This window comes from Falco cherrug, chromosome 12, assembly GCF_023634085.1.
Source record: "Falco cherrug isolate bFalChe1 chromosome 12, bFalChe1.pri, whole genome shotgun sequence".
In the NCBI taxonomy this organism is placed as follows: domain Eukaryota; kingdom Metazoa; phylum Chordata; class Aves; order Falconiformes; family Falconidae; genus Falco; species Falco cherrug.
The window spans coordinates 17,235,229-17,254,764 of NC_073708.1; the positions used below are offsets into that span (position 1 = coordinate 17,235,229).

General features: G+C 46.9%; 1 long non-coding RNA gene across 1 annotated transcript in view; it reads left to right on the forward strand.

Annotated features, from left to right (window-relative positions):
• The window catches only part of LOC114017632 (uncharacterized), a 14,393-nt gene extending 14,126 nt beyond the window's left edge, over positions 1 to 267 (forward strand). The window contains exon 5 of the long non-coding RNA XR_008734813.1: positions 1 to 267. This exon is cut by the window's left edge and continues 1,491 nt beyond it. This is a non-coding gene — a long non-coding RNA (uncharacterized LOC114017632).
• Positions 268 to 19,536: the final 19,269 nt, after the last annotated feature.

The window sequence follows — 19,536 nt, forward strand, 5'->3', positions numbered from 1 at the left end:
AGGTGAAGCAGCAGTGTTTATTTTGGGTTTTGCCCTTGGCTGCTTCCTTGATTTCTAGAAGTGGTTCTTGGGGGGATGTGGGTGCATGCGCACACGAGGTGCTCCTGGTGCTTGCCTTCTTCCCTCGCAAGGCAGAGCCCTGCTGCTCCCGCAGGTTGCTAGGCTGCCTCCTATTAAGTGATGTGACCAACATCTCTCTCATGCAATTCTCTTCCTCCCACTGGAAAACCTGTTTATGTCCTTTAAATAAATATTTAATATCTTTCATTCTTGTCTACTGTGCTGCTTGTTTTCATTACTGAAGGTGAGGTCAGAGTTCTTCTGAGTAGGAAGTGGTGAGAGACAGAGCGAACCCTCTGTCCCATGGGAATTTCTTCCATATATTTGAGACTGGTTCCTAAGAAAGTACTGTTTTCTGCACAGATGTGCTTGAAACCAGTGTGAGAAATAGAGCTCTGAACAACAACCTTTTCCTAGCATTGCTGGTACACCTTGGGCATGGCTGCGCTGAAGGCACAATGTTTGTGAATCTGACTGTGTTCAATGGGAAGCCAACAGGGAGTGTGGAGGAAAGATTTTATCTGATCACAAATCAAAATGTAAATGCAAATATGGATCCTGCTTCAAAGCCCATACAAACACCTCACACTTAATTTTTGGTTTTTTTATCCCCAGTTAATATTTCTGGGGTACGTGGACACAGCACACTGCAAGCACAAGAGTGGGCTTTGAACCCATGTCTTGTCCAACTAATTAGCACCTATGATGCTGAGAACATGTGTAAGAGGGGCTGTGTCTCCCAGTGCTCCTCCAGTGTTGTCTCTGATGCTGTTTAATGTGAATTATCAAAAGTCCTCAGTGATGTTTGGTTTCCTGTTCTCTCATGCTTGGGCTTTCCTACCTGCCAGCTCTGGGGTAACTTGCTGCCCAGCAGCATAGGTGTTTGAGGGGAGGGGAGAGTGTCCCAGATCTTCCTTCAGGGAATATCTAGGAGACTCTCCTTCCTGCCTTCACCACTCATGCTGCTGGAGTTTTAAAGAAAGGGGTCAACCCTGCACCTCCCACTCTCCAGGTAAGTGCTGATCCATGGGATTTCACAGTGGGTGAGCAGGCAGATGCATTTTATGGTCCAATGCTACCTGCTCAGACAAGGGCAGCTGGATCAATGTCGCCGGGGATCAAAGGTGAGAGATCCTTTTTAGTCCTGTTGGGGGGCACCAGGGAGGTGGGAAGGGATGGAGTCTCCTCAAGACCATCAAGACATGGGCTTTGCTGGAACATAACTTGAGAGAAAAGATTTAGATTGATAAAGTGAACATGCGTGTTATGTCAGGCAGCATGCCTCACACCTTTGCCAATGTCACACCTTCGGTGAATCAGAGGCTCTACAGCTGCTTTGCTCCTGTGGAGCATGTGTGTGTGCTTTCCCATATGAGGATCTTAAAGCAAGAGCAAGGGTTTTGCCCTTATAGAAACCACAGTGGCCTATGTATTTGAGGGGGATCTTGGAAAAGCAGCAATCCCAAATGACCTGTAGCAGGTGGATGTCACGTTTGTTTTATATAATTAGGTTCTGTCCATCCAAGTCATCCCTATTTGGCAGAGCAGCCCTAAGCCATCACTAGTGCCTTTATTGCAGGGTGACACAGTTTATATGTGTGCCACATGAAACCATATGAATGCGCTGCAAGATTATATACTAAGCCTGTTAGAGCCATGGCTTTGTGATTAAAATACACATTTTCTGTAATGCAGACACGAGAAGTTACGTGGTCATGTTTGTCAGTGAATAGTCATTGCTGCTCAAATTAGTTATTACAGCCTACGTAATAACTGTTACCAATTACTTTTCCACTCTCTTTAAAATTCAGTAATAAATGGACAGCAAGGTTTTAGGTAATATTCAGAGACACTGGTATTCTGGATAATTTTGGAAAACAATTCCTCATCATTTTGTTTACTGGCTACTTAGGGATTGCTGGTTGGCCAGTGAAGCCTCCTCTGCTTGGGGAGCACTGGGGCTGTTGTACCAGTGATATTTAGCAAGTCCAGTGGGCTATTGCTGAAGAGAATGCAGGAAGATAAGGTCAAACCTTCTCAACCTTGGCTACAAGTAGCTTCTCTGTGGGGAAATTGGTTCTTAACACAGAGGTTGCTCTTTGCTTTGTTTGTCTTGGTTATATTATTCAGGCAGTTTTTCTACCTGGCAAACCCCTCCAAACCTGAAGAAGCAGCCAACAACCAGTTAAAAGAAATATCAAAATAAAATATTTCTGATAGTTTTCATAAAGGATGAGTTATAGCAGAAAAAATTATTTTGGATGTAAATATATTGTACTTCATTCTTCAATCCAGTAATGTATTTTTATTTATTTGAAAAGATTTAAGATGGCCCAAACTGTTTGGATGGCATGTAGAAAGCCTTGCAGTTTGACAGAAGCTTGAATTGATTACTTGGCTGAGGGAGAGGAAAAAAAAAGTTTTATTTAAATCAACTTTAAAGCTTTATTTTAAAGGGTGGATATTGGTAGCTGGAGAATACGCTCTGCCTTCCTCTCATATTGCAGCTGGACGGCAATAGCCAGCCTTCACTTATTTATTTATTTCCTGCACAGAGGGGAGGAAAATATAGGTCTATGAATCAATCTAGATAATGGGGAAGGCTGAATGTAATAAATAATACAGTAACAACCCTAAACTAATGAGCTGTTGCTAAGGTACATTTCACAGGCTCATCCTCTATATAAAAAGTCACTAATAATCCCTTGGTGTAATCAGATGATAAAGCTTTGCCATAAGGCAACACCTGTGCAATTAAAGCCGTGGATTCTTTTGCACGTTTCATTAATTTCAGGATTTTGTAAAGGCACAATGACTACACTAATAATCTAGTCTACTTGACTCCATGTCTACTGGAAACAGGGTGTCTAATTAGGTAAAGGTAATTAATTAGAGATAAATGGAGCAAATCAGACTCGGTTAACACTAATTCTCTGAATTAAGACATTTTGGGACACCTACTATTCCACTGGCTTTGATGTTTCCCAACAAACACTGACTTGGAAAGGAGTCAGAAACCACTAGGCTCATTCTGTTGGAGATCGCTGGCCCGATCCGGCAGCACCACTCGCCCCACTAATCTTGTTGGGGGTTGGTGGGACTCTGAGCTGTGCTCACTCCCGTGGGTTTGGCAGGAGAGGCATCCCTTCTACCTGCGAGGTGTTGGGATGTTGGTTTGAACCCCGGGGAGCCATTTGGTGTCTTTTTACTGGCTTCTGCCAGGCTTTTGCTGGCTATGATATTTTTCCCACAGTTTCTTTCCCTAATGTGAGCAGATTTTAAAATTCTGGGATGTGCTACTATTTGGAAGGGTCACCATAACCTATGCTGTGGACAGCATCCAAGATGCAGAATGCAGTGCCTTTCCTCACAGAAGAGAGAAGGATCAAAATAAAAAAAAAAGTAAAGACAATTTAAAAGAGACATGGATTATTTAGGGAAAGGCTCAGGATTTCACAGGTGGTCTGTGCATTTGTAACATGGGCCTGTTCTGGTGAGGAATCATGTGCTGCTCATCTTGCTTAGGTGATCAACTACATAGGATTCAGGTGCCAGCATCTTCAAAACCAGCGTGACTAGTAAGCAGGAGAGAATAAAAGCGAGTGGGACAAGAAGCAAGTAAGAAACCCAGTAGCTTTAATATTGTGGAGGTCTTGCATGCTTCTATTGCTAGGTCTATGTTGGAGAAGTCCTGTTTTGCCTTTTTTTTTTCCCAGGTTGTTATTGCTTCCTGACATAAATTAATGTGCAGTACAGATGGCAGATGCGGTGGAAAGATGCTGTGACTGGCTTATGCCTATACTGAAATGGTGGTGTCACCAGCTCTGTTAGTGTTTGGGGATGTGACTGTGCTGGGCACGTGGAGAAGCATGTTTTAGAAGTATTGCCTCTTGTCCCTGCATGGTGTTAAGCTACAAAGTAAGATGATTTCCCCTCCCCTATGGATGGTCTGCTCATTTCAGCTGTAAAGCACAGCTGATGAAGAGTTCATCATCTATTGCCCGAATGCTAGGAAGTGTGGGGTGAGCTCTTCGCTCCTGCATCTGAAGAGGACTGGATATTTTTTTAAACTCGTATTTCTAAAACACCTAAGCTGGTGTTGCTCAGTGTGGTACATAAATAACAAGACTGAGCCAGGAACAAGCCCTTGTAGGGTAAGCTATAGCCTGAGGTAAGTCTCCATGAGCTGAGCTACACTACCCTCACTAGACGAGATGAAATAGAAATGTCTGAATACCTTTATTACCAGATACTTTCTGGATTGACCTTTCAATAACTTGGTAAAGGACAGAAAATATTTCTGTTTTCTAGATGTGAAAGACCTGCTGGGTCGTGCAGTCCACAAATGTACCTCTGGATATTTTTTAATCACAGCTTGGTGACTTCGGGCTTTTAGGAGCAGGTGGGGCTTGGGCCCTGCTGCTTGAAACAACTTGTGTTTCCAAGGTTGGGCAAACCACGGTGAACAGTTGCAGAGAGCTGTGGATACAAAGGAACCATTGCAGCCACAGCCTCCAGGGAAGGAAAAGGAATTTGGGTGTGTTTCACCTGTATGCCAGGGAGGCAAACTGCTGTAATCTTCTGGCTTGGTTGCACCTTGTGAGCATGCAGCCACTGCCACCCCAAGCCTTTGGTCAGGGCTGCAGAGCAGCTGTGTGAGTCCAAGCCTGCTTTGCTCACAGTAATTTAACCCCTCTTGTGCTACTGAGGTTACCAGTCAACGCTGTCTTCAGTCACATTTATATTTTTTTGTATCGTAGGAAATTCAAGAGAGTTTAACATTCCAGCACATCAGGTGTCAGGTCTAGTTGCTGTCATCCGATGCAGTTATCCTGTTTATCTTTTTTCTGGGGTTCATATGCTTTGCGGAGGTTCAGCTGAACACACTGTGCAGGAAAGGTGGGATCCATCGAGAGGGGTCACACCGCTGGTGAAGCCCAGCTTGGGCTGATCACCATGCACATGCAGTGCTGAGTGCCTTCCCAGTGGGAGGGCGAGCTGAGTCTCCTGAGTACCTAGAAGCTCTGGGCATGGCAGAGTCACTAGGTTTTGTAAGTCATACTTGCTCATTAGTGTAGCTCTGGTGTCGGCAGTAAATCCAGAGGCTGAATGAACTTTTGAAGTAACAGCTCAGGTGACAGCGGCTTTCTTAAGGGAAACTGGCAAATGTCCCAGAAGAGGCAGCTTGTTTGAGGAATCAAATCCATCTTTCCTTTTCCTTTGCATGTCCTCCTCTTAGTGTGTCTGTGCAAAAAGGTGAAGATCCTGAAGCTGCTGTTGTGCTCCCTGGATGACAGCTGGTAAGATTCAGTCCTCCAGTCTGACACCTCTTGTTTCCTGCAGGGATGGATCAACACCCAGTGGTCTTGGATCTTGTTATTGAGCCACTGGATGTCCACAAACTTGTGCAGACAAGTCCTTAGGTAAAGGATGGGATTGGTCTCATCTGACTGTGTGCAGCTGCATCCAGACTTGCTTCCCTAGGCTCCCTTTATTGGAGAGAAATGGGCAACAGCATGGTTACTCTGACCCATTTGGTGTTTCTCACTGAGGTCATGGCTCTGTTCCACAAGTCCTGTTTTCCCCACTGGGGGTTAAAGGTGCCTGGGTGACCCCAGTGTCTGGGCTGCAAGTCCAGCCAGGTGAGACCATCCAGGCTCTGTGCTGGGCACGTCAGGCTCTTGAGCAGGATGGTGGTGTCGGGGGAATGGTGTTGTGTGGGGTGTGTGAGGGTATGGGAATCGGCTGAAATGAGAGGAAAAGATGAGCTGTTCTTGGAATTCAGACATCTCTGCTGTCTGCTTTGAGTTTGCTGCAGTTTGCTCCATTTCTGTTTGGTTCTGTAAGCTCAAGAATATCTGGCAGGGAGTGCAAAAACATGCAGTGAGAGAAATGAGATGAGAAATGTTGAGCCTATGGAAGGGAGCGAGTGCTGAGGAGGAGGTCGTGGCTGGGATCGGAGCAGAGCCCCCGGGTCCCATGGCAGAGGGGTCGACTGCTGCTCCCCACCAGCCCATGCAGCAGCGCAGCTGTGGGGGGCTGTGCCGTGGCCCCGTGGAGCCTGCCAGCCCCAGCTCTCGCCAGGGTATCACAGTTGCCTGTGGGGGAGAGGGCTGCCTGCCATGGGGATGGTGGCACTGAGACCCCTTGCCTCCTGCCATGGTTCCCTGGGGAGTCTCTGATCTTCAGTGCTGGGGTGAGTTATCACCCTTGGTGTCCAGCAGCTATAGTGTGGTGGAGTGCTAGATGGGAAAGGGGTTTTTATAATGTTCCTGTATTCAAATTAAATGCCTTGTTAATTTAACATGTTAATCAAATAAGTAAATTACCCAAATGAAAAGGGCAGAAGATTCCTTAGTAATAACCTTTGCTCACCTCTTTTCTCCTCCATTTTTCATTACATCCTTCCCTTTTGCCCTTTGATTGCTGTTTACCAGAGCTGCATCAAAGCAGGATCCCCACATGGCTCTGGGCTACGGTGCAGCCCGTAATCCAGCATCTTGTCAACCACTGGAGTTTTTAAAGTAGCCTCAGTGTTTGTGCCAGGAATTGAACTGCGGTTCTTAAAAGCTGTAAGGCTTTAAGGTTTTTTTTTGTTTTTGGGGTTTGTTTTGGGACCTTCCTGAGCTGCTGCCGCCCAGCAGTGCTTTCTATTCACACACCCATGTTGGCTGTAAATGTTAGATTTTTAAAACAAATGCTGTGCTAAAGCTAAGCAATGGCTTGTGGCGTTTGTTGAATATTAGAGGCCTGTATGGAATGAGATTTGTCTGGAACGTCTTATTTCATGATGACCCCTACATTACCTTCCTATAAAGCAATTCAAAGTGTTGTTCAGTGTGTGGTTTAACTGCACCACAGTAACGAAATGTTTAATACTTTAAAGAGGGAGTTCTAAAATTTAATAGTTTATTGTTACTCTTTTGGACATAATTAACTAGGGATGCACTTCAAACTGTGTCCTCCTTGCTACTGAAATGTATTTTTATGTTTCAGTCTGGGGGGAAAAGGAATTCTGTCAGACCATGGGCCTCTCCCTTGATGCACATTATTAGAGTCTTTTTAGAGACAAGCAAGCAATTTTGCTGTCATTGGTCTTGTTCAAATAGAGGGTGTTTATCTATGCAGTCCTCCAGGGAGGGGTGTCAGGGAGGGATCACCAGCCAGCAGCTGACACGGGTATGGCTTGCTTATTTGACTCGCCTCCAGCAGCATGCTTGCTTCTGAAGCATCGCTCATCAGGCACCCTGTCCTGACTCCAGGTAACGCATTTGGGTCTGGTACTCACCTGGGTTGAGGCCAGGTTGCACAATCCCATCAGAGGAAAGGGGAACCTGCGCCAGAGGAGATGGCAATGCTGCTGCCAGGAGGTTCACAGTGCCCAGTGTTGTCTCCTCGAAGTTTGGCTTCAAAACCTACTCCCAGCCCCTGTATAGAACAGACCTTTCTGCTCAGCTGGGCAGGTTTTTTTTTCTTGTAAACCTAGGCAGGCCAAAGTTTCTGTGTGATAATGCTAAAAAAGAAAGCATTTGTGGATATTATTTCATATTTTCATGCTGCCCTGAACTTGAGGCTTCACACCAAAGCCATCACACCTCCTGCTTCAAAGCACCCAAAGTGAAAAGCCTCATCTCCCAACCTTGCATGTGGTTCTCTGGTGATGCTGCAGTGGGCTCACTGCTAAGCAGGGGTGGGCAGGATCCCCGACTCCCCACCACCTGTGTGTGCAGGTCCCTGCCCATGACTGCATTGCTTAGGGCCAGCTTGCAAGTGGGGGTCCCTGCGTGCCCCAGGGCACCTCCTGGCCGGGCTGGGGGTGCCCATGAGCTGGGGAGCCACAGTGTGTCTCAGGCACAGCCGTGGGGCTGGCCCTGCATTGGCTGAAGGGACCTGGGTGTATCGCTGCCTGGGCACTTTCCTTTCTGGCAGCTCCAGGCTGAGCGAGGCAGGCAGAGGGGGAAAGGAAAACACTGGGCTTTGCTGTTGCAGAGCATGCTGTGCATCAGCCCCCTGCAGCAGCCAGAGGGGTGTGTGTGCAAGCAAGGCATTACTGAAGACATTCTTCTGCTCCCCTTCTAGTCATTAGGTGTGTAAGGCTTTTTCCTCCTGTGCTGTGTGGTTGGTTAAAACCTTGGCATCCATGCAGGTAGGATCCCCTCCACCTCCAGTGCCTCTCAGCTGAAAAGCACCCATCATGGCCAGGCTTCTCTCCCCATGCTGCAGGGTGGCATCACAGGGCTCAGGAGCATCCCCTTCTCTTATGGTTGTGGGTCTCTGTGATTTCACATTTGTCCTTGGTCCAAATAGCGGCTTTTGCTTGGAGACAGCTACCAATGTGTCAAGGGGTTAAATTATATAGTTAACCCTTGGTTTAAGAAACTGATGGTAATGACGTACAGCAGTGACAGTTGTTACTACTCCTATGGTTCCTTTGGAACATGTTCAAATTAAGTTTTAAAAAGTCACTCCAGCATTAAGAACAACACTTGGTTTTCCTGGAGCAGAGTGGCACAAATCTACTTCATTTTGAGGGGAACAGGACTGGGCAAGCAGCCAACGAACTCTTTCTGTGGAGTATGGTGGGGACCACATCTGGCAGAGCCTCCCTGTCTGAGCTGGAGTAATTCCAGCCCACAAAAACGTGAGGGCTGAAGGAGCAACATGAGCAGAGACTGGAGGATCACTCACGCCTTTAAATCCCATGGTCTGTACCTCTCTGATCATGTACTATGTGGCACATTGCAGAAGCAGGGAGAGCTTGTGTCTGGGGTGAGCACATGCTGTATGCTGCAGCACCAACAAGGTTTAGAGTAGAGGTGCTGGTGTCTATTGCTTGTGGTGGGAACTGCTTGTGGCATCAGCTGTACAAATCCACGTATTGACGTGTTGGCTGAGGGTATCCAGAGTACTGGTGCAGGCAGAAAGAGAAACCAAGCTCTTGGGGGCAAAGCAAGCAAGCTCTTAGTGGAAAAAATGAGCCAGATGCTAGAACATACACAAGCATCCAGCCCCATCTGTCTGTGGCTCCACCAAAGCAGAGTCCCTCTGGTGTTGGTGGGGTCCCAGGAGGCACAGGCAATGCTGTGACTCTGCTTGCAGAGCCTGGCACTTTCTGAGCCAGTGCTTGTGGCAGAGCTGGATGCAGGCACAGGGAGGTGCTCTGGCTGCTCAGCTTGGTTTCTGCATGCAGGCTGTACCATCTGAAGCACCGAAAACTGCACAGACAGACTTGCCCTTTAAGTAATTTCTCACAACAGGACCTGTGCATTTGAGGATGTTCTGAAATAAATCTTAAGAATATGCATTTTCCTATCTGTTCTATTCTTTTCCGCTCTAACAAGATACTGTGAAGGCTATCCTTATTTTTCAGGCTTAAGCCAATTTGAACTTCCTATGACCCATTCCATCCTCAAGTATTGCTCTGAACCTCAGATGCCAGCCCAAAGCATACTCAGGGTGTGTGCTTTCTCAGTGCTGATGATGTGATGCTGCCTGGCTGGTTCACATCACATCCTGCCTCTGTGGGCTGTTGGGTGCTGTCTTTACCTACAGTCTCACTGGCAAGACTCACAAAACACTCGGTTGCAAAACCTTTCCCTTTTGCAGCCTGGCGGCTGGGTTAGATCTCCTTGACTGCGCTCCTAATGTAGCCTGAGATATGGTGGCTCTTACGTGGGGTGTGGGCGTGCTGCCGGCTGGTACCCAGCACCCAGGGCTTTGCAGGGATCCCCTCCCATCCTGTGCGGGTGCTGGGTTCTGCTGGCTGCTTGGCTGCTAGCTCAAGTACTGCTCAGCCCAGCAGAGCACAACCTGGGGAGAGCAACATATGGCAGGAGAAAGGCAAATTAGGACAGGCCTAGAAATCAGAGGCAGAGTTGTTACAAGCTGGGCCTTGGGTTCGCTGGCATGACATGAAAGAAGGTGCTGATGCCTGCCGGAGCCCAGCCTCCTCTGGCTCTCCGGGCGGCTGCCGGCTCCCCACGGCACCGGTAATCCCTGCTGCAGCGGCTGCAGAGGGGTTCGGGGCAAAGGATGTGAGTGGAATTAGCAGATTCCTCCATTCGTGGCAAAATTCTTAATCGCACTGAATAGCGTTTTGGTCAGTTCACACTTGTGAATTTCCTAGGCTTTTTGTTTGCTGAAAAAGTTGAAATGAAACATTTTGATGTTTTATTTTTAATTGTACTTAAACACAAGCAAAAGAGACACAATCTGGAAGTGCTTTATTTGCTCATGTTTCCAATGGAAAGCGTTTTGTTCTCTTTTCTGTTTCACTGAGAAAATTACAAACATTTTCCAAGTTCTGGGGTTTTTTTAATCCTTGATCTGGATATCAAGGAATAAAGGCCATCTGTCCTGATCTCTCTGTTAAGATTTTTTTTTTTTTTTTAGAGTAGCTGTTTTGTGAATGACCACAGGTGACATGGTGGCTGGTGAGGGTGGAACAGCTATGTCTGCCAGTTGGTCATTACACCCTGGGAAATCTGAAGTGGCCAGATTGAGAGGATGGGCCAGTGTGGTGGCTGAGTTACCTCTTAGTGGGGCTTTGCTAGAAGCTTTGGGACTTGTGGTCTAGGTGCAGTTTCCCTCATCCTTTTTCCAACTTCCAGCATGCAAGAAAGCCAAAAAATGACATGCGTTATGGGAGAGACTCTCTCAATACATATAATTTTGTGAGTTAAATATTTGGTATATTAGTGCAAATGTTTATTATAATGCTCAAAACATCTGAGTTTTTCACCCTGGCGTTATTCTAGAATAAGTCATACAGAATTATGAAATTTAAAGAAATACGTTTAAGTGTATGTCAGTGATGTAATAGTGAGAGATTTGGCTCCTTGTCTCTTCATTAAGGATGAATTCACCCCAAGGGTGTACTCTGATCTTGGCAAATAGTGTTATAATAGCAAAAGAATATTGCCCGCTGGATAGCAGAAGTTGATGATTAAATTTAAGTGTGTATTGTCCACATAAAACAAACAATGTGCCTTTTATTCTTTTTTGCTTTGACTGTGAACATTCATCACTGGTGCTGAAGATGGAAGATGCGTGCTTGCTAATTATTGTGTTTTTAACTGATAATATACTGTAAATTTTGTATAATACAACTGTGACCTTATAGAGAATGGAAGAGATGACAGCAGGCCCATAATTATAGTATGCTGAAGAAATGCTTGTTATTATCTACTATTTTTAGGACCAGTGTGCATAGCCCCTTAATTTACATAAGCTTTAGACATTCACACATTTTCTGTCTTTGCTTATGGATGATAAATTTCGTTCAAATGAAAGATGAAGACGTCGTGTTAGGTGAGAGGTTAGCCAACTGGGAGCTTGATTACTGTGAACAACAAAAGCTTCAGTGCCAACTGAAAAAGGAGTATTTATTTGAGAAAGAATTGTTTAACCCAAGATTCATACATGAAAACCACAGCATTCAAATGGAGTCTTGATAACTTGTGATTTGAGAACTAGTTAAATTATTGGGGGTGAGTGGGGGTGGGTGGGGAAGAAGACAGGAAAACCCCTATAATTTATTTAGCACAGAGAGGGTGATTATTGCAGTGTGGTTTTATAGGGGATGAATGTTTTGTGCTCACTGAAGTTTCCCTGTTGAGTGCCAAGGACACAAAGTGTGTTTCCAGGAGGTACTGTGGATCACTGCCTCGCTGGTCCGCCTGCCCCGGGTGCTTGCCAGGCTGCTTCCCTTGGCTCCATTGAAGGCAAAAGCCCCCAGTGGCTGGTGAGGTGTCTCACCTTGGGGATGTTGAGGTGTGGAGCAGATGCTGTGCAGCCCCAGGGCAGCACGCTGTACCCCAGGTGTCAGGCAGGTGAAGACTGCCCACCCCTCCTGGGGGTCCCAGCCTCTCACCAGCACCATGCCCAGCACTGCCCCTCTGCATAGCTTGGCCAGTCTGGTGCCACTGGTTACTTTTGCCTGACTGGCAGCATCGCCGCTGCCCGGCACAGCCCTGTTGCTGGCAGGATGGTGCTGGTCACCACCAGAGCCACCAGCTGCCTGCTGTGCGATGTGCAGCGGCTCTTCCCTGGCAGCTCTGGCACCACCATGGGCACACTGTGTGGTACTTGAGCTACTAGGCGAGCTAAAGGAGATGCTAGAGAGATACTGAGTCCTGCTTTGGCCCTGGAAGGAGCCCTTTGTGATAATGTTGGAGCAAATTTACCCTATCATCTCCCACAATTAGCTTTGCTGGCCACAGCCTGTGTGTTCCTGGGTCAGACTGATGTATAGCCCTTCTCTCTGATCAGGGCTATGCCTGCCCCTCAGCGGGCTGGGCAGCCAGATGAAGCAGCATAGCAAAGCTGGCAGCAGTGCTTGCTGTGTGCTCTGGCTGAGCAGAGCACTTTGGTTTGCCTGGTTTTGGTCCAGTGACTCTGATGACCCATCAGTGCAGAGACAGCACACGGCTCAGCTTCCTTCTGCTTTCTGCAGTCCTCACAAGGCTGTTCCTTGCATGAAAAACCAGAGAAAGCAAAGAAACACACGGCTGAGACAGAAGAAAAGCTCATTTGTACTTATTACACTGGAGAATATTTCAAGATCAGATCATTCATCTGAAAATATGACCTCTTGTAATACTGACAAACAAGGTCAGGGAGATGCCTGCACTTCTCTGCCTCTTACGCAAGCTCGAGCTGCCTGGAAGTACCTTCCACTGCTATGCCCGAATTTTACAAGTTGAAGGAAAAAAGGGAATTTGTTCATCAGGGCTTTACCTCTTGTTTTTTCTGCTTTGTTTGCCCCTTTTGCTCTCTTTCCTTTTACTGATGTTCTCAGTTGTGTTTCAGATTTCCAGTGTGAGCAATTGCATGTGAGGAAAGTAATTTGTCAAAGCAGCCGAACAAGTTGCTCCGTACAGAGCTGCCATGTAACACCCTCCCACCTCCCTGCAATTTCCTTTTAATCTATTCACTTTCCTGTTTTCACCTTAATTTAGGTGGACAGAATTGCCACCCTGAGATCTACAGCGCTGCAGAGCCCACAGGAAACTGCAGTCAACGCAGACCTTCGTAGGCAGTGGGAATTTTAAAGGTGTAACTGATTGAAGGTATGGGGCTCAAGCCAGCAAGCCCACCTCTGGTCTTCTGGAGAAATGAGCACTCCTTGTCCCTTTTCCCTAGGGAGCAGTTTTTGACATGGGATGCTAACATAATTTATATCTTCACTTTCTGCCTATAAAGGATGCTGCAAATGAAGAAAAATAAATTCTCCATCATGGGGTATGAAACCAGGACTCCTGCACAAATCTTTAATTTCTCATGTTTGTGCTGGCATTAGGTAGCACTAGGCAGAAGCCTTTGCTGAGTGTGTGGGCCTGATCCCACAAACCTTTTTTCATGGAAGCAGTTTGGATTAGTGTGTGTAGCAGCAAGGGGCTCTGTCCAGTTACTGAAGGCAGGACCCTGGCTGTGGGGTTGCCTCTGCCTGGGGATGCTCCCAGGGCTCCCTCTGAGGTCAGGCACAGTTTGCTTTGGCTGTGCCCAGCTGCTGTGTGACTTTTCTGAAGAAACAGGTTTTAGGAGTGGTTTGGTGGGGGTTTTTTTTTCCTTCAAATTGTCATTTCTTTGCTCTCTCTTCCCAGTTATCGCTTGTTTACAGAGGTTTTTACCTCCCAGCTGATGCCTGCGCACAGTCTGTTGCAATGGCACCGGTGCCTCTGCAGAAGCTTTGCCCTGCAGAAACCATAGTGTGCTGTCCGGCTTGGCCCAACACCAGCAGCAGCTCTCTGTGAGGTCTCAGCACCTCAGCAGCGCAAGTAGGAGAATCCAGCACTTGTCCTCAGTTTTGTGTCTGCCTCCCCAGCAACCCTGGCCTGCTGGGACCGGTGCCGCAGGGCTTTTCCTTTCCGATGGCCCAAACTGATAATTGTGTGGGATTTCCAGGGTGGTTTTCTCTTTTTTGGCCTCAAAGCAAACGTGTAAGTGCATGCAAACACTGGCTAATGCAAGCGAGTCTATCAGAAAGTGGCCCATATGGGTGAGGATTTAATTCAGAGGGTTTGCTCAGGGGGAAGCTGTGAGCTGCTGGTGCATGTTGCACATCTGAGGCGGTGAGTGATCCAAGCTGCCAGGCTGGAGCACAAACACGGGGCTCAGGTACAGCAATGTGTACGGAATAGCTGCGTCTCCAGCCTCCTGTTAAGCAGACCTTTTGTAGCAGCGCAGGGGGTTTACTAACAGGGTGGGAAAGATGACAATATGTTTGATAAAACTTTAATTGCTAAAGGCCTTCCCCACAGGCCGATAATGGCAAAAGGTGTAAATGGAGGAACTGTCCCAGGCTGCTCCCCCATAGCTGTGCCTGGCGCACAGATGGGCTGCTGAAGAAACTGTGAATGGCCAAACGATAACAGACTATCCAGTCATTCCAACATCAGCTCATTAGCAATCTGTCAGATATTTTAATTTGTGTACTGGTGGACTAAGCAGATATTACACGATTGCCCCAGCTCCCAGGCATCCCTTTGACTCAGAAGGAAGCAGTGAATGAATAAACCTGGAGATGTGAATGGAGATGTTTGTGCCCTTGGCTCTGGGGGGTCCAGCCAGGACTGGTGTGTGTCCTGCCAAGCCCCGAGTCTGGCAGGGCAAGAGCACGGGTGGCTGGGGTGCCAGTGTGGGCAGGGGCTGTCTGTGTCACCCAGCCCTGTTGCCTTCCCCAGCCCCACTTTCCTGGGGTGCTGCAGTGGGGAGACCGTGCTGGCATGCAAGTGCCCAACCATCAGAAGGTCAGATGTCCAAATGTAATAAATTAGCTAAGCACAGGGTCTGAGACGGTGGTGGACAGCTTGGGTTTGTTTCAAATAATTCAGTAATTTGTTTAGACAGCTATTTTGCTAAAAGAGGTAACCAACCATATATGACAGGATATTTTACCCCTTAAATCTCTTGCCAAAAAAATTGCTACGCCTTTATCAGTCTTATTATTCCAACTGCTAGTAGCTCATTTTCAGATGAGAGTGTCTGTGCTAGGTATTCCTGGTTAACTGACCTTTGTAAATGTAATCCCTCCAAACTCCAGCTTTCCAAACTTCTTCCGGCTGAGGACCCCCCCTTTCCTGAGGAGAGCAGGCTGGTCTGGCTGTGAAGGACACTCCCCAGCTGGCTGACGGAGCTGTGTGTCGCGACACCTCGACCTGCCTTTGCCAGGGCGAGGAGCCGAGGCGTGAGGTAGGGATGCAGCCAGCGGCGGCTGTACCTTACGTGCACAGGGTGGGCCGTGCGTCCTGGCTGAAGGACTTATGGATGCTGCTCTGTCAGCAATGTATGGCCACACGCTGAGCAGGAACAGGCAGGCATTAAATGTCTGGAGGATCTTTCCATTGTGCTTCATTTTGTAATATTATCAGCGAAGCTGTGGAGAATTAAGTCGTACTGCCATAATAAGAGCGAGTATGACAGGGGTAACGTAGTCAAGTGCTGAAATGTAGTGTCCTTGTAGCAGAGAAGGAGCTGCTGATGGAACCCTTCAGTTGTGCCGAGATCACCTGGTGCTGCCCAGCCAGCCGCCTGGGCACCTCACACCTATGGGGCTCATAAGGAAATGCTTTTATTCCTTTATCTTAGGCACGTCAGGGGTGGATGTGAACTAAGAGCGGCTGAAAATGCTGGGGCTTGCCTGTCAGGCCACAATTTGGAGATGGTATTTCTTTTAATCCAAGTCAGTTTTACATATTGGCATGAAGTATTATAATTGATTGCATTAAATTATGTTGAAATCTCTCAACTGCTTGATCAAGAAGTCATATCAACTCCAAGTAGGCCTGCTATATGTTGGTATTAAAAATGTTACAGGACCATAGCCTCAGCCTGATTCATTCCTAATGAGATTTTGAAGTTCACACTATAAAATGTTCTGTCAATTAAGTCAGAAATTCATAGCAACATATTTACTTCAGTTAACAGTGTGTCCTTTCAGCACAGGGATCTCAACTATTACAGTGGTGTTTTCTAGTCCCAGCCATCATCAAATTCCAATCAAATATTCTCGTTGTAATACATGTTTGTCTGTAACGCAGAGGTTTTGACTGCAAAGAACAGCTCTGCAGAATATATTCAGCAAGAAGGAAACAGCCTAAAAGATAGCTGCAATACAAAGGCCTGTCTTTCTGTAATGCCCTGTAGCTGGAATAAAACCAGGCAGGAAAAATCTGCTTCGCCAGTAGCAGGTTTTCTTGGTGCAGGTTTATACTTCCCAGTGGGGCAGACTCCCAGGATAATAGCCTCGACAGGAACAGCACCGTGCCCTGTACCTTGGATTGGTTCCCTGGGGGGGCTGATTGCGGTTGTCACCAATTAACAGAGATGGGCACGCAGGCGAAGGAAGATAGTGCTTTTCTTCTCAAGGTAGCACAAGTCAAGAAAGTGCAAAGCTAGTGACAACTCCTGCGTCAGCTGTAATGCAGAAAGTGGCTCTTGGTTTGCTTTAGAGAGCACAGAGCGTCATGTGCTGCTTGATCCCAGTAAGTCCCAGTACCTTAATGTCTCTGGGATAAAAAAAAAATTACTAGTAGCTGAGGAGGTTCAGGTTTTTAAAATGTGAATAATTTTTATTCTCACTTTTCAGGCGGCAGAAGCACTGAAGGCTGCTCTGGGAAAGGAGACAGCTTTGCTCTAACCTCCCTTCCCTCCAAGCCCGTCTGCAAAGGGATTTGCAAGAGGATGTTTTACAACTTCTGAAGAAGTCATCAAGTCAGGGTGCCGAGTTGGGGCTTACGGGTAACCTTCAGCTTGCCTGCCTTTTGCAGGCAGAGCCTGTGGGACTGCAGCCTTGGGAACGAAAGACAGGCAGTGCCTGCTTCAGAGAAGCTTCTGTCACTTATGCCAGCACCCTGCCCCACTGCAGAGGTGAAAATGTTCATGTTGGGGGTGGGGGAAGTCCCAAACTGGGTGGTGAACCCTAGAGAGTTTGGGAACCTAGAGCTGCTCCCTGGGCTGCAGCTAGCTGCCAGCACAGCCCAGCTGCTGCTGTGTTTCCCTTCTAAGCATCCCTCGAACTTGTGGAGTTCTGCGATTTCAGGGAGCAGAGCAGGAAGCCATCCCCCAGTGCCAGTTCTGCCCTGAGAACAGGCACGGCCAGCCACATGTAGGGGAGGTGGCTTTGACATACAGGTTGCAATAAAAGTGACATTGTGTAGTATTAACACACAAATGCTTTCACTACCTTTGCCTGAGACTTCTTCCCAAGCGCATCAGTGCACACAACTTCCTCAGGTTCAAGATCAGAGGCCAAAGAAAGAAATATATCAGGTGTTCTTTTCTTTCTTTGCAAGTTCTGTCTGTGAACATTGGACCAATTTTAAAACAGCTGAATTTGGTGGGGAATTTTGAGTGTTGAGATCTGAGAGGGGTAACTATTTGCTAGAGAAGTTGTCATGTTAAAGCCCAGGAAATTGCAACAAACCTGTGGGGTTCTTACAGCTGCTTGCTTTCTCCTTTAAGCCTGGTCTGGAACGTTTCGTGGCAAAGCCTGGTCTGGAATATTTGTGGCATAAATAAAACATTTGGTTTAATAATGTTGCACACAAATGCTTTTTTATGTAACTAGTCCAGAGATTTCAAGCAAGTGCTTGGCTGTCACTGAGGGCTTGTGATGAGTCTTCTTTTATAAATGAGCACTGGATTTCCTTGTGGCCTGTTGTATCAGCTTAAGACATAGTTCTCTTGTGTTCCTTCGATATTACCGTTAAAACATAAGCGTATGTGTGCCATGCAAGTCTGTGGTTCTGTAATCCTAAACACTCTGATCCCTGTCCTGTCTCTTTCTCAAACCCACCATAAAATCATATGAGTCAAACAGAGTCACAGAATAGCTGGGGCTGTCAGGGATGCCTGGATGGCATTTAGTCCAACCACCTACTGCTAAAAGGCAGGGCCAAGGTGAGCAGGATGCTCTCAGGCCCATATGCCATTGGGTTTTGCATATCTCTAAGGACGGAGTCTACACAATCCCTTTGTTCCAGAGTTTGGCCACTCTTAAACTAAAAAAGGCTTTCTTATGTTTGAGTAGAATTTATGGGTAAGGAAACCTGCCCTTTCCAAAGGAGGCACTTGTCTGTCTGCACGTGAACCCACTCTCTGTGTAAGCTGACGTTTCTCTGTCTTTGAGATTTGATTTTGGGCTTGGTGTGAGTCTGAGCACAGAGATCTTGTTGAAGCTGGAGATTCATGAGACCTGGCATTGCATGTGCCTGGGAGGTGGGAATCATCGTTGTTATTCGATGTGATCCAGATGGTTATGGGGGTGGGAGAGCAGGATCCTGAGGAAGGCTGGAGCCTGGGAGATGGAGAAAGGACTGACCACACCATGTCGCATACCATGGCCTAGCAGAGGTCTGGGAGCAGAGTCTAGGGAGGAGAAGTTGCTTAATGATGCAAGCTAAACATGAACTCCTCTATTTGCTGCATTTCCAAATACTGATTTTTCTTCGGTTGTCTGGAAAGGCCACTGTGGCTGCTGCCATGTCCTACAAGTTAGTATAGGTCTTGTTTCTTTAGAAATCTGGATAAAAGGCTTAGCTATGCACTTTCAATGAGAAAGAGCAATACCTTGGCTTCTCTGCTGTTCTCCAAGAGAACATGTGTGGCTGGTCCAGCAGTTGCATATTGTTTATTTCTTGGATGATCTGGGGAAAATGGAGGATCTTGTGCTGCACTGTATGTAGCAGACTGTAGGAACCTGCTAGGGTTAATGGTAAAGCTGAAGTAAAAAGCTGAATGGTAAAGCTGAAGTAAAGCTGCTTCTGAAGTGTTTTAATCTGCTCAGACTGCTTTGGGTGGTGCGGTTCACCTAGGATCCTTATACTTGGGTCTTTTGATCTCATTAAAATATTGTCTCACATGTAAAATACCAGGCTCCTGGATCCAATGACTAGTCAGGTCCTCACTGCTTTTGATCAACTGATGTTTCTTAGGGAGATTCATGTCCTGGCCAAATTCCACTTCAAACACACCCCAGCCACCTGTGCAGGCAGCGAGGCTTCCCAGGAGCTACTGCTCCTTGTTGCCAACAGTGGGAATGCCTAGGGTAACGTCTGGGCATATGAGCGCTGCCCATATAGCAAGAGATTACAAATGTCACTTTTAGGAGTTCCTTCTGTGTACTGTCAGTCTTTCCAGGCATTCATGGTCGAGCCTTCCTTCTCACCCGTGTGCATGTGGTGCATTAGCAAATCATATTACAGCCCTTGCAATACCTGTGCTGTCAAAGCATATTGTGGCACTCTAGATGTAAATGCCTTTTTATTTTCACTAAAGTACTGCAAGCAGCACTGACAGCAAAGCAGCAATATGTACTGTATATGCACGGGTAATAAATACTGCTGGCTTGAAATTTCTGCGCATATTGCGCGTGGATTGTGTTTTACCACATCACACGATACAATGACAGCAAAGAAATTCCTTCCCCTTAGCATAAGGTAAACAACAAACAAGCAAAGCTAGTTTGGCTGTCAC